At 43.1% G+C, this 13,992-nt stretch overlaps 1 protein-coding gene across 1 annotated transcript in view; it reads right to left on the minus strand.

Annotated features, from left to right (window-relative positions):
• SCNN1G (sodium channel epithelial 1 subunit gamma) overlaps positions 1 to 5,550 on the minus strand; it is a 29,681-nt gene extending 24,131 nt beyond the window's left edge. Inside the window, exon 1 of the mRNA XM_043977881.1 lies at positions 5,437 to 5,550. The gene's annotated coding sequence lies outside the window, so the exon portion shown is untranslated. The remainder of the gene's footprint in view (positions 1 to 5,436) is intronic.
• Between the last annotated feature and the right edge of the window lie 8,442 nt (positions 5,551 to 13,992).

Consider the following 13,992-nt stretch of genomic DNA (forward strand, 5'->3'; position numbering starts at 1 on the left):
CTTCTACTCATCCCGTTCTCTCACCCCCATATGCAATCTTTTGCTAAGCCCTGTCAATTTCACCTTCAAAACATGTATATGCCCATTTCTCTCCTCTGACACTGCCACCTGTATGCCTCAGTCCTGGACTATTTCAGGGTTGGTTTCCCTGCCTCAAGTCTCTCCCCATTCAGGTCTATCTTCTACTCATCTGTCAAATTAATCTTCTTAGGGGCAACTGGGTGTTGTAGTGGCCCTGGAGTAGAGAGGATCTGAGTTCAAATCCAGCCTCAGACACTTACTAGGTATGTGACCCTGGGCAGTCACTTAACACCAATTGTCTGAAAAGAAATTAATCTTCCTAAAGTACTTTGTTTACTCTCTTTTTCAATAATCTCTAGTGACTCCCCATTGATTCCCGGATCACATAAATTCATTTTTGGTGTTCCAAGTCCTTCATAACCTGGGCCCCTCATACCTTTCCAGGCTTCTTCTACTTTATTCACTCCCAAGTACGCTATGATCCAATAATACTGACCTCCTTGCTGTTCTTCACATAAGACTCTTAACTCTAAGCATTTTCACTGGCTCTCCTGATGCTTGGAAATCTCTCTCCTAATCTCCACCTCTTGGCTTCCTTTAAGTTCTAACTAAAATTTTGCCTTGTAAAGGAAGTCTTTCCCAGTCCTCCTTAATACTAGTGTCATCCCTCTGTTGACATCTCCAGTTTATCTTGTTTGTATACAATTATTTGTCTGTCATTTGCTCCATTAGACTGCGAAACCCTTTGAGGTCAGGGGACTTTCCTTTGTAACCCTCGGGCTTGGCACAGTGCCAGGCACGTAGTAGGTGTTAAATAAGTGCTTATTGATCAGCAAACTGATCTATTTGCTATTCTTTCCCCTGCATCCCTCTCTTTGCACAGACTGTCCAACATTCCTGGAATGCTCTGACCTCCTGCCTTTGTCTTATGGAACTCATAGATCCCTTAAAAAGCACAGTTCAGTTGCCTTTTGTACAAGGTGCTGGATGATGGATTTCCAAACCCCCTGCCCAGATGTTAGTGTTCCTCTGTCATTACTGGATATTATTTCGAATTTACTTTGTATGGATTTTGTATTTACTTATCTGTATACATATTGCTTTCCCCCCAGGAGAAGGTAAGGTCCTTAAGGGCAAAAACAGGACAAGTCCACAGACTTGCCTGGCATACAAGAGGTAATTAATAAAGGTTTATAGAGTGAGTTGAAGCTGAGATTTTTTTTTTTTTGGTGAGGCAATTGGGGTTAAGTGACTTGCCCAGGGTCACACAGCTAGTAAGTGTTAAGTGTCTGAGGCCGGATTTGAACTCAGGTCCTCCTGAATCCAGGGCTGGTGCTCTATCCACTGTGCCACCTAGCTGCCCCTGAAGCTGAGATTTGAACCTAGATCTTCAGACTCGAAGTTATTGTTAGGTGCTGCCCATTCCCACCCCTACCTCATTAGCACTGACACTCAAACAAGGGTCAAAAGGAGGAGGAAGTGAAAGGGAAAGGTCTAGAATGATCCATAATTATTTGAAGAGTCAACCCTTGGGTAACAACATAGCTATGTGCACAGATATGAGCAACAAAATGGGTTAGCCATTTAGTAGTGGAAAAGGCACTGGATTTGGAGTCAAGAGAGCAAATGCCCTTTCTACCATTGACTAGCTGTGGGATCTTGGGTGAGTTACAATCTCTCTGGACTTCAATTCTCTCATCTGCAAAATAAGGGGGTTAGACTAGATGAGATATGAGATCAATTCGAATGCTAAATCTATGACCATGATCTCTAGGAAATGGCAAACCACTCTAACATATTTGCCAAGAAAACTCCAAATGCGGTCAAGAAGAGTCAAATGGCTTAAAAACCACTGAACAACAAGCTCTTTGGGGCCAGGAGACTGGATTTCAGACTTCTTTTTTTCTTTTTTTCTGCTCTAGTATTTCCTCTCTCTTAGACCCCAAAGCCACCTACATGAAGCTCATCAGCAAGGGTAAGGGTTTGAATCAGTATGGTAGCATAGAAACAATGGATTTTTAGTCTAAAGACCAGGGAAAGGGAAACAAGTCATTTGGTGTTTGGAAGTAAAGGATCAGTGACATCTTGAATGCCAACTAGCTGGAGCTCACCACACAGGTACCAGGAGCTCTACCTCCTTATTCTGACCTTTCATTCTCCATCACAGAAGAGCCATTTCTATACTTCTTGAGGAACTTTTTTTTTTTTTTAAAAAGGCTCAATCTGGGGCAGTTAGGTGGCCCAGTGGATAAAGCACCAGCCCTGAATTCAGGAGGACCTAAGTTCAAATCTGATCTCAGACACTTGACACTTACTAGCTGTGTGACCCTGGGCAAGTCATTTAACCCTCATTACCCCACCAAAAAAAAAAAGGTTCAACTTGCAAAAATCCTTATGGACTACTGGAATGAAAGATGAAATTTAGTTTTAAAGTTTCACATATTGTATTTATTTATCTATTTATTTATTTTTACTAATGAGATATATTCAGAAATGTCTAATTTTGATAACTTTTGGGAAATTTTCACCAAGAACATTCCCTCTCCTAGCCTAAGGAGAGATAGGGGCTTTTTGCTATTGAGTGCTTTGCAAGGATGGTGAAAAATAAATCTGGTTTCCTCAGATTTGTTAAGAAAGTAGATCTAGGGGGCAGCTAGGTGGCACAGTGGATAGAGCACCAGCCCTGGATTCAGGAGGACCTGAGTACAAATCTGGCCTCAGACACTTAACATGTGAGCCTGGGCAAGTCACTTAACCCCAATTGCCTCACCAAAAAAAAAAAAAAAGAAAGAAAGAAAGAAAGAAAGAAAGAAAGAAAGAAAGAAAGAAAGAAAGAAAGAAAGAAAGAAAGAAAGAAGGAAAGAAAGAAAGAAAGAAAGAAAAAGAAAGTAGATCTGTCAGTGTGATACCCTGAGAACAGCCCTGTGGAAGGGGCCTAAGTCCCACAACACACATTGAGACCAAAGCCTCAAGGAGGTAGCATGTCATTTTTCCTGCATGCAATAAATTATGTGATCACAAGAAAATATATCTGTCAAGTCTATAATTTTGGAGGTTAGATTTCAATAATCTATCTGCTGCCACTATTTCTGATTCTGTCAATGCTCACAATTTCTTTCATTGAGAGGAATTTTCTTTGGGGATGATACTTCTTAGATAACTAACTAAATAACTATGATAACATAAGTACCAGAAATTTCCCCAACCCTCTCCCCCCATGACAATGAATTACTCCCACAACAGTCATTAACTTTCTTTTTCTTTTTTTGCAAGGCAGTGAGGGTTAAGTGCCCAGGGTCACACAGCTAGTGTCAAGTGTCTGAGGCTGGATTTGAACTCAGGTCCTCCTGACTCTAGGGTCAGTGCTCTATCCACTGTGCCACCTAGCTGCCCCAAGTCATTAACTTTCAATGAGGCTGATCTCCAGATGGATCATCGCAATCTATATGAAATGGAAGGGACCTCAGAGGTTTGATCTCACTTGTACAAAAGAGGAAACTGAGGCCCAGAAAGAAGAATTAAGCTAATATTACATAGGTCATAAAGAGCTAAGCTAAGATTCTAACCCTGATTGGCTGACTCCATAGCTGGTGTTCTTTTCACATCTTCCCTATTCTGGTTTCACTAGCTTTCCTACCCAGGCTGGACCTCTCTCTCTGCTACTTTTTTTTTTTTTTTTGGTGAGGCAATTGGGGTTAAGTGACTTGCCCAGGGTCACACAGCTAGTAAATGTTAAGTGTCTGAGGCTGGATTTGAACTCAGCTCCTCTTGACTCCAGGGCCGGTGCTCTATCCACTGCACCACCTAGCTTCTGCCTCTCTCTGCTACTTTTGTCCTTTACTAGGATCCCTTGCCATCCCTCCCAACACCTAACTGGCAAATTTTCATAGCAAGGAAACTTCCACCATATGATTTCTTAATTTCTCCTCTCTGGCTTTCCAGCTGGTGAGCACCACCAAAGAAACTCATCTTAGCTCTTTTCAGCAATGATCCAAGACAATTTCAAAAGATTCATGATGGAAAATGCTCTCCAATATAGAGAAGGAACTGAATGCAGATGGTTATCATTTTCACTTTTTTTCTTTTTGGTCTTTTTCTTGTGGTTTTCCCTTTTTGTTCTGATTCTTCTTTCACAACATGACTAATGTGGAAATATGTTTAACACGATTGTACATATATAACCTATATCAGATTGCTTCCTGTCTAGGGGAGGGGGAGGGAAGGGAGTGAAAGAGGCAGGGAGAAAACTTTTGGAACTTGAAATCTTAGAAAAATGAATGTTGAAAGCTATCTTTACATGCAACTTGAAAAAAAATACTGTTAAGAAAAAAAAGAAACTCATGATATAGATTTGATTTCATTCCCTGTAAATTTGTGGTACATAACCTCAGGGTTATTCTATTCTGCCCTTATCTATCATCAATACCAATTCCAAACGTTTCTTTTTCCCCTCCATGTCAGGACTTGACTCACTTCCCATACTTGAAGGGATAATCCAGCCTCTACTTCAATAGGATCTGAGGCCACCAGACAAGAGCCTTCCTGGAAATTTCATCAGCACCTTCTCTCTCTTTCCCTCTGATGGCAGAAGAGGTATTTTTAGTCGAACCTAAATCTCTCTATCTGGATCTTTGATTTCATTCTCTCCCACCTTGGCCAGGGCCTTACAAGTGGTCACCTACAATTTAGCAATCTTTTTGAACCTTTTTTGATGTGGACAGACAAAACCTTAACGGCCCTTTCCCTCTCTTCTCTCCAACAACTGCGTTATTCTACAGAAAATAAGATGTACCAGTACAAAGATGAAATTAACTAAAGCGCAGAAAAAGGCTGGCCCATTTGCAAAGAGCCAGGGGCCAACCATAGCTTCAATGGTCTGTTTTTCAGGATTCTTTGCTTCAGAACTCAGATCGCAAGCGAGTGTAGCAGCCCCGGGGGCCTCTCACTGTTGGAATGTGGTTCTAGAGAGAGCTGAGCCGGGAGACTCTGGGCTCTTCCCTGCTTCAGAAGTGTTCGGCACTTTTCTACCTCTACGCACCTACTAAGTCGAGGCTACGGTGATACTTTGCTTATAAGCCAACCCTGCGTAGCGGGCAGGGGAGGCTTGGTCCAGATTCTAGACTTGGTCCTGGTTTTGCCCTTGCTCCAGACTAGAAGCAGGTGTGTTTGGGGAATGCAGATGACTTGAGAGGGAAGCTCAGACTGACTCTGAGGGAGGTCAACTTTATCTCTCGATTAAGAAAGCTGTGGAGCAGAGCAAGGGAAAGCAAGCTGTCGAAGCAGCAGAACCTAGGACAGCCAGAGACCTCCCCGGAGTCCCCAGTATTCGGCTCAGCTTTCCAGAAACCAGTGGCGCAGGGACACCTATGGGCATAGCCACTTCTAGGGGCTATTCCCTCAGGGCCTCGAACTCACCTTGGTGCTTTGCTGAAGTGAGATCCAGTCGGGGACAGAGTCAGAGCTACCTGGCAGTAGGAAGGTGTGCGTGTACGGGCTGCGCTGCGCTCCGAGACGCACCTGGGCATCCCCAGCCGCCCGGGCAAAGCCTCTTGTGAGCCGGGTCCAGTCTCCTCCTCCGGTCCCTCCTCCCCGGGCTGGCCTCCCAGTTCTCGACACCGCCCTCAGGTCTCAGTCCGACTAAGGACAGCTCCATAGCTCCCTCTGAAGCCCCACAGCCGAACTGCGCGCAGTCACAGCCCTCCCAGCTGGTGCCAATGGCGCTTGGGACTCCGGCGGAGGCGCCGCCTACTTAAGTCCTTTCTTTGGCCACTGTCTCGGGGTTCCCTCGGGCAAGGGGCAGCGCTGTCCTTTAGGGTCCCTACGGTTATTCTTGCTCCTGACCTCCTGGTGACAGACCGTATCTCATCGGAGCCCTTGGCTCGAGAAGTACCTTCTGAATCCTCCCTAGATCTAGCTCCCCGTACTGAAAGGCAGGACGCTCTCTTACCTTGCTGCGGTTGAGGAGAACCGCAGCCCTCTAGCGGTACAAGACTTCTGGCGTTTGAAAATGAAGCAGACGAAGGCATTTAAAACAGCTCCTTGCCTTCACGGTCTATGAAGGTCAGGTGAAGCAAGAAGGGGCTGTTTGTTGTTGTTCTGACTCCAGGCCCAGCGCTCTATCCACTGTACCACCAGGAAGACCCGAGTTCCAATCCGGCCTCTGACACTAGCTGTGTGACTCTGGGCAAGTCAACTGCCTCAGCTTCCGCATGTGTAAAATGAGCTGGAGAAGGAAAGGGCAAACCAGTGAGACAAGTTTGTCAAGAAAACCCCAAATGGGGTCTTGAAGACCGAATGACAACAACAACCATGCAATCATCTGGTTTTAGATAGTGATTTTAACTTCCCTATTCGAAGACATTTCTGGTTCCTCACTCTTTTTAACCTCCAATCCAACAAGCATTTAAATCTGCTATGCCCACGGTATTGCCTTAGGCTCCAAGGATACAAATATAAAATGAAAATCGGCCCCTGCCTTCAAGGAGTTTATAATTTACTTTCCTCCTTCTGGTAAGGGTCTCAATTGTACAATAAATGCAATTAGCCGTAGCCTCTTTGAACTGGAAACACTTTCTGGATCATCTAATACAGGAGCCCACAAACAAAGGCTGGAGGGCCAAAGCCCACCTGGTTTTGTATGGCCTAAACTGAAGCCATTTTTAACACTTTAAAATTAAAATTGGGGATGGGGGGGTATAGTGGAGAAGAGAACTGGCTAGAGGGGCTTTACATTTAAAATTGAAAATGCAAAAACTATTCTTAAATCACTTTGCCTGAGCAGTAGCAAATGGTCTCATTTTACAGTGGAAACTGAGGCCCCAAAGGCCTTTAGCACCTTGCTCAAAATGACACTGGGAGGTGGTAGTGAGTAGTAATTGCTGTTGTTTGTCCTTTGTTCTCAAAGAGGACCACAACATCAGGAGGTGATGTCATGACTTTCAGTGAATTGAAGTGAGGGAGGGCTGTGCAGTCACCAGTCTCACTCTGTCCTCCAAAGCCATCTGGGTCCAGTAGCAGGATGTAGATCCGGACAAGTGGAGATGCCCTTGGATGTTTTAAGGCAATGGGTTAAGTGACTTGCCCAGGAACTCAGGTCCTCCTGACTCCAGTGCTCTAAACTCTGTGCCACTTAGCTGTCCCTATAGCAGAGCCAAGATGCAAATGGGGGATTCCCGAATTCTAGGCCAGTGCTTTTCCCACTAGACCTTATAAGCCTTTACTATGACTATTCATCTGAATCTATTACAGTGCCTTGTTTGTGGGAATGTGGTTCTCTGACGAATGTGGTATGTATATATATCTATATCTATATCTATCTATCTATACCACATTCGTCAAGGGATATATATATATGTATGTGTGTGTGTGTATATATATATATATATATATGTATGTGTGTGTGTGTATATATATATATATATATATATATCCCTTGTTTGTGGGTACATGGAACCTTTTCCCACTTCCAGAAGCTTTCCAGGTAATCTAATTTTTCTGGTCTCATGGTTACTTTTTTCATGAAAAGCAAAATACCAAACCACTAAAAGCTATGGGTTCCTGAGCAAGTAACTTATCATCGTTAGTCCTGTTTCTTCATGTATAAATTGAGGGGATTGAACTAAATAGGGTTTCTTCTAGTTCTAAATCTGATTCTTTATCATCCTCTAATTTTTTTTTTCATTTAAAAAGTCTTTTCAGTTTTCCTTACCCCCCCAGTTCCTCATGGGTTTGGCACACCTGAGCCCAAGTCATGGTATACCAGGCACAATGCCTTTAAGTCAGGGCTTCTTAAACTTTTTCCCTGAGAAATTTTTACGTGACCCCAGGTATATAGATATATAAAACAGGTATACATAACCTCTTGCTGTTGCAGTTACACTACCCCATATAGGATTGCAACTCACAGTTTAAGAAGCTAGGCTCCAAGTTATAAAGAACTGAATCTGGCCCAGCCTACCTAGGCATTCAAGAAAGGCAGAGCAGGGGTAGAGATCTCTCTGCATTCTTGCCTCTGGGATAGTAAATTTGGAGGAAAGGGGGAGACTATTCACTGGTAGTGGTTCTGTTCTCTTAGGGTTTGAGAATTCAGTGACTTATTCATGCAAATTTAAATCAACAAATATTAATTCATTACCCAGTGTGTGCATATCATAATACATGATTAGTTCATGAGAGAGGTACAAAATAAGGTACTAGTAAATAGGAAGGTGTAAGGTAGTAAATAAGGGGGTAAGTGACTCACTCAGGGTGACACAGCTAGTAAGTATCTGAGTCCAGATTTGAACTCAGGAAGATGAGCCTTCCCTGACTTCAGGCCAGTGCTCTATCCACTGTTCCACCCAGCTGCCCATCAAGAATGGAAATACAGTATAATCTCAGCCTTCCCCCTCAACACTATTATTCTTTTAGGAAGGAAGTCAAACAAACATAAAGCCAACTCATATAACTTCTTTCTCTTTCTTCCCATACTTGGGGTTATAGATTTAGAGTTCACCTTCCAGGTGTCTAGTCTATTTTTTTAATCAACATGGTTTTGATTATAATAAAGGCCTGGAATAATAAAAGCTGACATTTTAACGATGCCTTCCAATTATAAAGTTAAGTCAACAAGCATTTATAAAGTTTTTTCTTTTCTTACCCAGCCTTCATCACTGAGTGAGCGTTACCTCAGACAAACTGAGACCTGGGAAAAACTTCAACTTAAAAAGGCCAAGGTCTCCCGTTGCATCCAGGGCCATCTCCAGTCGTCCTGATCTACATCTTGCCACTAGACCCAGATGGCTCCGGGAGAGTGAGGCTGGTGACTTTGCACGGCCCTGCTTCACTAAAATCCAATTCACTGCAACTCCTGACATCACCTTCCCAATGTCATAGTCTTCTTCAAGAACAACAGTCAACATCCTGTGAGTAATAGCTGTCCCAGTGGAGACCCAACTGGCCAGCTCCGGTTGGGCAATGCAGCTCCTTCCTTCTTTTCTTCTCCTTTCCTCTCCTCTCTCCTCTTTTCCTCTTTTTTTCTTTTCTTTTCTCTTCTCTTCTTTTCTTTTCTCTCTTCTCCTCTCTTTCCCTCCCCTCCTTTCCTTTCTTCTTCTCTCCCTCCATCCTCTTCCTCTGTCCACATAAGGAATCATACCCTTAGCTGCAGGTCCTCTGCCCCAAGGAATAGAAATGATTACTGAAACCTCACAAGATCTCTTGTGGTTTACGGGCTAGATTTTTTTTTTTTTGTAAGGATCACGCCTTAAACCCAAATAACTCTGGCTCTCATGGATTGGCCAACCATAGGTCCCAGCCCAAGCCTCCTTTGGGTGTTCTTTGGCCTCTTGATGGCTCAGATTGAGTGTAAATAGCAACTGTTTCTATTTTCATCAGAAAGTCCGAGGGTCCCCCCCCATTATTTATTTATCTGTTTGTTGTTGTTATTATTATTATTATTATTTTGCTAAGTAAGAGAGGCTATTCTTTGCCTCATTTCTTACCTTGCCTAAATCACTGAATGGGCGTTGCCTCAAAGCAAACTGAGATCTAGGGTCTCTGCTGTATCCAGAGCCATCTCCAGTGATCCTGCTCTACATCTTGTCTCTGGACCCAGATGGCTCTGGAGGAGAGAGTGAGGCTGGTGATCTTGCACAGCCCTCCCTCATTTAAATCTAATTCAGTGCACGTCTGACATCACCTCCCGACGTCAGGTCCGCTTTGAGAACAACAACAGTATAGAGGTTAGGGGTCGGGTTAGGCAGACGTCAGTGACAATATCTTTGCCTTTAGGGTCTAGCTCATTTCACCACCCACTCATCTTTTAGAAAGAATGTTAAAGATTTCAGTTTTGAAAACTAGGGAGCCCGGAATTCCAAAGTTGTTCTACAGTTATTGCGCAAAAAATCATTGCCTGCCTTACAGTTTAGCCTTCAGAGAGCACAATTTGGGAGGTATATGGAATGTTTACCCTTAAACCAGGTGAGGTCTCCTCCGACGGAATAATCCAGTCTCCCAGACTAGGAAGAGGAATCCAAAGAAAAAACTAATCCTCAAGGCATTAGCTGGCTCGGAGCCCTCTGTTCTTCATTCTAAAAAATTTGGCCCCAGGCAGAGAAGAGGCTTCATTCCTCTGAGGGAATAAGAAAAGGAATGCTTCCCCGCCCCCCCCCCCTCCTCGTACAAGGTTTTTTGTTTTTAAATATTTTTTTTTCCTGTGGAAGATTAAAACTGTAAAACGAAGATAACAATTAGTACTCATCTCTCCCGGGTTGTTGTGAGAATCAAAAAAGATAATTATTTGTAAAGAGCTTAGTACGGGGCTTGGCTTATAATGTTGGCTTTAATAAATGCTTGTTTCCTTCCTCGTCGATTAGTATTTATTAAGCACCTACTATGTGCCAACTGCTGTGCTAGGGATATGAAGGCACAAGTGAAATAGTTTCTGCCTTCAAGTAGCTTGTATTATTTGGCGGGGCGGGGGGGGGGGCGGTAATGACACGTATGGATGCATATAACTATATGCAAACTAAAGGCAAGTTAATCGGGTTGAGAGAGAGAAGCAGGAACAGCTGAAGGGATGGGAAAAGTCTTACATCAGCATTTGAGCTGAGCTTCCACATATGTGTCTCTGCCACCATGTGCCCCCGTGTGCTATCCTTCTACCCCTGTGTCCAGGGCACAGGTATTCTTTTGTCGGGGAGGGGCAGGGGCAAAGAGGGTTAAGTGACTTGCCCAAGGTCATACTGCTAGTAAGTGTCAAGTGTCTGAGACCACATTCGAACTCGGGTCCTCCTGAATCCAGGGCCCGTGCTTTATCCACTGTGCCATCTAGTTGCCCCCTAACTGCCTGACTATTAAAAGAAAACACATTGGTGAAGGCCCCTGAGCTACGGCTTAAGGGGAATGTAGTCTAACCGAATACCTTCAACCTAGATAGCCCTCTGCTGGGGAAAGCTGGAGGAGGGGGGTGTGGGGTGGGGTTTCCAGGTGCTATTCAAATATAACGATGTTTGTCCTATTCTGCTTGTTGTAAGGAAAAAGCCTATAAAGCGGTTTAATAAATGTGACCCTGCATTATCAAATTAAATAATGTAAAGTGTTTTTTAACCATAAAAACTTACATACAATCGTTGGATTTAGAGACCCTGCAAGTTATCTTGTCCAATTTCTGAATTTTAAGGATGAGGAAACTTGAACTCTCCCAGGGAAAGTGATTTGTCCAAGATCCTACAGGCTATAAAGAAGAGAACAAGGATTCACACCCAGGCCTTTTGATTCCACATTCAGCACTTTCTGACCAGTAACTAGAGACTGGTGCTTTTTCTGAATGTGAAGAGACAGAATGACTGGGAGTTAAAAAGACATTGAGGGGGCAGCTAGGTAGCACAGTGGATAAAGCACCAGCACTGGATTCAGGAGGACCTGAGTTCAAATGTGGCCTCAGATACTTGACACTTACTAGTTTTGTGACCCTGGGCAAGTCACTTAACCCTCATTGCTCTGCCAAAAAAAAAAAAGACATTGAAAAAGATCTAGTTGGCAAAGAGACATATCCTTCCACCATAACCATTCTTGCAATATAAATAAACCAATAGTCCAAAGCTTCATAGCCCATAAAATATTTATCCAAACTTCTTCCTCTCCCCTCCCCTCACACCCTTCCTGGAGGCACAGAGGACTATGCCCAGGAATCTGGAAGCTTGTGAAATTGTGCTTCTGATTCAATCAGCCAGCACCATCTTGAATCATTCCTAAAAGATGGAAATGTTCTCTTTGTACAGTCATACTCTTTTATCACCTCCCTTATATTACTCCTGTACAAAAATCTCCAGTGGCTTCCCCGATTATGAAATAAAATCCAAACTCTTTAGCCTGATTTTCAAGGTCTGCCTTGCCTCTCCCCAGCCCCGCAACCTCCCCTGAATCTAGCCCCAGTATACCTTTCCAATGTCTTCTCCCATTCCTTCCTCAACACAATTTTTGGGCTTAAAGCCAAATCACTCAACTAACTCATTCTCTGAATAGGGAGTTGTGCAAGCATAAAGTGGATGCCTCTTCCTGGGGTGTTCTAAAGAGGTATCGGTGTTTAGTCAACACACAAATTAAGCAAGAATTATGTATCAGTCACTATGCTAAGCAATGTGTTGGACACTAGGGAATGCAAAGATAGTCCCTGCTGAGGAAGGAGTTTACAATCTAATGGGGAGAGGGGGGAAGGAGACAACATGCAAACTGCTATGTACGAACAAGATCTATCCAGGATAAAGTGGTAATGATCTTAGAGGGAAAGCACTAACATTAAGTAGGATCTGGAAAGGCTTCCTGTAGAAAGTGGAATTTTCACTGAGACTTGAAGGAAATCTAGAGAAGCCAGAAGTGGATAGGAAGGTGTAGGGCCCTCTAGACGCGATGGGCAGCCAGTAAAAATCTACAGAACAGGGAGATGGAATGCCTTGTGAGAGAATTGCAAGAGAGCCAGTGTCTGAAAACATGTTTTTAAAGACATGAGGGATGGGGGTGGGGAGGAGCTAGGTGGAGCAGTGGATAAAGCACCAGCCCAGGATTCAGGAAGACCTGAGTTGAAATCCAGCCCCAGATACTTGACACTTACTAGCTGTGTGACCCTGGGCTAGTCACTTAACCCTCATTGCCCTGCCAAAAAAAGACATGAGGAAAAGAAATGATTTTCTCTGGAGTCTTAAAGGAAAGGTGAGAGGGTAGATATAGAGACAGAGATGAACTGAGGCAGAAATGATTACATTCTGTCCTAGTCAGGAGAAGATAGGTGGTACCATAGTGCATAGAGTGCTGGGCCTCATGTCAAGGAATACCCATATTCCTGAGTTCAAGTCTAGCCTCAGACACTTAATAGCTGCATGACTCTGGGCAAGTTGCTGAACCCTGTTTGCCTCAGTTTCCTCATCTGTAAAATGAGCTGGAAAAGGAAATGGTAAACCACTCTAGTATCTCTGCTAAGAAATCCCCAAATGGGGTCACAAAGAGTCTGAAATGACAATAACAATGTGGTGAGGAGGATAAAGTGCTGGACTTGGGGTTCATGATTTGAATTCAAATCCTGCCTCAGACACTATTTGTATAACCCTGAACAAGTCACTTAGCCTCTCTCAACCTCAGGTTTCCCCTTTTCTAAAATGCAGATAATAGTATCCACCTCACAGGATTGTTGTGAGAGTCAAATAGCATAATATATGTAAAAGTACTTTGAAAATCATAAAGCTATATAAATCTTAGCTATAATTTTAAATATTATAATCAATTCCAGAAGCCAAATGTTAGGAGGAATATTATCAGACCAAGTAAATCCAGAGAAGGGCTTTCAGGATGGTGAGAGGGTCTAGATAGCATGTAAATACATTTGTATGTATGTATGTATGTATATATATATGCACGCATACATGCATGTATGTATGTGTATGCACGCATATATAACATATATGTATATGTGTGTATGCCCATACATACAAAGGATAATCGAGGGAACTGAGTGTGTATAGATGGCAAAAGAGGAGATATGATAGCTCTCTTCAAATATAAAAAGGACTATTAAATAGAAGAGATATTCTATGTTACTACAGAAGACAGAATGATCATTAATGGGTAGAAGTTATGAGTCGAATTTTGGCTTAATTTAAGAAAGAACAGAATGCCCCCACAGAAGGATTCCAACTTCATTTTACCCAGAAACATTATCTTCAAATTCCAAAATTTCAGTGATAGTATTTGCAAGTCCTTAGGGGGAAAATAACATATAATAAAAACATCAATGTAGAAGTTGCAGTATTACATTGAAATGTGATAAATAGCTACGTGACACAGTGGATAAATCACTGGCCCTGGATTCAGGCGGACCTCAGTTCAAATTCAGCCTCAGATTCTTGACACTTAATAGCTGTGTGACCCTGGGCAAGTCACTTAACCCTCATTGCCCAACAAAAACAAAAACAATCAAAAAAGAAAGAAAGGGGAAATTGG

The sequence above is a fragment of the Dromiciops gliroides genome, chromosome 1, assembly GCF_019393635.1.
Source record: "Dromiciops gliroides isolate mDroGli1 chromosome 1, mDroGli1.pri, whole genome shotgun sequence".
In the NCBI taxonomy this organism is placed as follows: Eukaryota; Metazoa; Chordata; class Mammalia; order Microbiotheria; family Microbiotheriidae; genus Dromiciops; species Dromiciops gliroides.